The sequence below is a fragment of the Orcinus orca genome, chromosome 10 (assembly GCF_937001465.1).
Source record: "Orcinus orca chromosome 10, mOrcOrc1.1, whole genome shotgun sequence".
NCBI lineage: Eukaryota > Metazoa > Chordata > Mammalia > Artiodactyla > Delphinidae > Orcinus > Orcinus orca.
The window spans coordinates 21,705,102-21,707,796 of record NC_064568.1 but is presented as its reverse complement, the minus strand read 5'-3'; the positions used below and the strand labels follow the sequence as shown (position 1 = coordinate 21,707,796).

The 2,695-nt window shown below is 40.8% G+C and overlaps 1 non-coding gene across 1 annotated transcript; it reads left to right on the top strand.

Moving 5' to 3' along the window:
- The first annotated feature begins 1,193 nt into the window (after nt 1-1,193).
- Nucleotides 1,194-1,266, top strand: TRNAG-CCC (transfer RNA glycine (anticodon CCC)). Its single transcript has one exon. It is a non-coding gene; the product is annotated as a tRNA-Gly (tRNA).
- The last annotated feature ends 1,429 nt before the right edge of the window (nt 1,267-2,695 follow it).

Sequence of the window (2,695 nt, the reverse complement as noted above, 5' to 3'; positions counted from 1 at the left end):
TCCTTGGCATTTCTAGATTCTAGAGACGGCCTGTGTTCTTTGGTTCATGACCTCTTCCTCCACCTTCAAAGCCAGCATTTCTCTCTCTCTCTCTCTGTGTCTGTTTCTCTCTCTCTCTCTGACTCTGCTTCCATAGTCACATCTCCTTTTGTGTCTTCTACCTTTTTGCCTCCCTCTTAAAAGGACGCTTTTTATTACGTGGGGCCCGCCTGGATAATCCAGGATAATCTCCCCATCTCAACTCTTAATTTATCACATCTGTAAAATCCCTTTTGCCATGTAAGGAAACATATTCACATGTTCTGGAGATTAGGGATGGACATCTTTGTGAAGCCTACCACAGTACTGCTCTTAACTTCTGTATTATTTTGTCAACTTTCTTTAGGAAAGTTGCCTTCTTTAACTTTTCCATGAACATTTCCGTAGCCAAGGAGCTGATCCTTTCTTGGGTTCCCATAACCTCCTATTCATACTTCTCCTTTTGTGCTTATCATATTGCATTGAAATTATCTCTTTATCTTTCTGGCTTCACAAATCAAATGAGAGTTTCGCAAGGGCAAGATTTATGTTCCCAGCATCCAGCCCAGAACCATGTACATAGTAGGCGTTCACTGAAAGTGGGCTGGAGGGAGGGAGGGAGCACATGTTTGAAAACTGTTGATATAGTTTTCAAAAATGTTGGCATCCATAGCCGTTTTAAACAAATATATTCATGTGGCTAAAAGGATGTCTGCAAAGTTTATATACGCCAAGAATGAACACTGTTCTGCAAGAGGTGAGGATAACTACAGTTCATAGAGCCTCTTTCTACTGGTGCTTGATTTCTTCAGTCATGCAACACTTGAATGTATCTACGTACTAAGTGTGAGGCCCCAGGGACATAAAGATAAATTACACTCTTGCCACTGAAGAGCTGACTGTTTTAAGGGCAGACATGTATGAACTCAACAATTGATCAGAAGTAATAGGTGTTGTACTCATATGAAAGAGCCATTTTTGGGGTCTTGCTGGAATCCACGAAGGATCTTTGCAAAGCCTTGCTTCAGTAAAAAAGAGAAATATAGGTTGTTAGAGTCTGTGAGGAGGTAGTGCCATTTAGTGGTTAAGGACGCTCATTAGAAAGCCAGAGTCTTAGGATTAAACCCTATCTCATAGAGGTTATGTGGTCATGTTTAAGTACATTGTTGGGGACTTCCCTGGTAGTCCAGTGGGTAAGACTCTGCACTCCCAATGTAGGGGTCCCAGGTTCGATCCCTGGTCAGGGAACTAGATCCCACACGCATGCTGCAACTAAAGATCCTGCATGCCACAATGAAGATCCCACATGCTGCAACTAAGACCCAGCTCAGCCTAAATAAACAAACAAATAAATAAATGTTAAAAAAATTTTTTTAAATAAATACACTGTCGGTGGGAATGTAAACTGATACAGCCACTACGGAGAACATTATGGAGGTTCCTTAAAAAACTAAAAATAGAACTACCATATGACCCAGCAATCCCACTCCTGGGTATATACCTGGAGAAAACCATAATTCTAAAGCATACATGCACCCCAATGTTCATTGCAGCACTACTTACAATAGTCAGGACATGGAAGCAAACTAAATGTCCATCAACAGAAGAATGGATAGAGAAGATGTGGTACCTATACACAATGGAATATTACTCAGCCATAAAAAGGAATGAAATTTGCAGAGATCTGGATGGACCTAGAGAGACTGTCATAGAGAGTGAAGTATGTCAGAAAGAGAAAAACAAATATCATATAATATCACTTATATGTGGAATCTAGAAAAATGATACAGATGAACTTATTTGCAAAGCAGAAATAGAGACACAGATGTAGAGAACGGATACGGGGGGTGATGGGGGTGGAATGAACTGGGAGATTGGGATTGACATATATGCACTACTATGGATAAAATAGATAATTGGGCTTCCCTGGTGGCGCAGTGGTTGAGAGTCCACCTGCCGATGCAGGGGACACGGGTTCGTGCCCCGGTCCAGGAAGGTCCCACATGCCGCGGAGAGGCTGGGCCCGTGAGCCATGGCCGCTGAGCCTGCGCGTCCGGAGCCTGTGCTCCGCAACGGGAGAGGCCACAAGAGTGAGAGGCCCGCGTACCTCAAAAAAAAAAAAAAAAAGATAATTAATGAGAACCTACTGTATAGCACAGGGAACTCTACTCAGTGCTCTGTGGTGACCTGAATGGGAAAGGAATCCAAAAAAGAGGGGATATATGTATATGTATATGTATAGCTGATTCACTTTGCTGTACAGCAGAAACTAATACAACATTGTAAAACACCTATACTCCAATAAGAATTAATTTTTTAAAAATGCATGTGAAAAAAAAATAATAAATGACCTAAGTTAATCTTTTCAAACTCCTCCCTTATCCAAATGAAATGAAATCAGTATCTCAAAGAGATATTTGCACATCCATGTTCAGGTGAGTATTATTCACAATAGCTAAGATATGGAAACAATCTAAATATTCATCAACAGATGAATGGATTAAGAAAGATCACACACACACACACACACACACACACACACACACACACACACACAGAGGAATATTATTCAGCCTTAAAAAAAGAAGGAATCCTAACATCTGTGACATGGATAGACCTGGAAGACATTATGCTAAGTGAAATAAACCAAAAAAAGAAAGCCAAATATTGCACCATC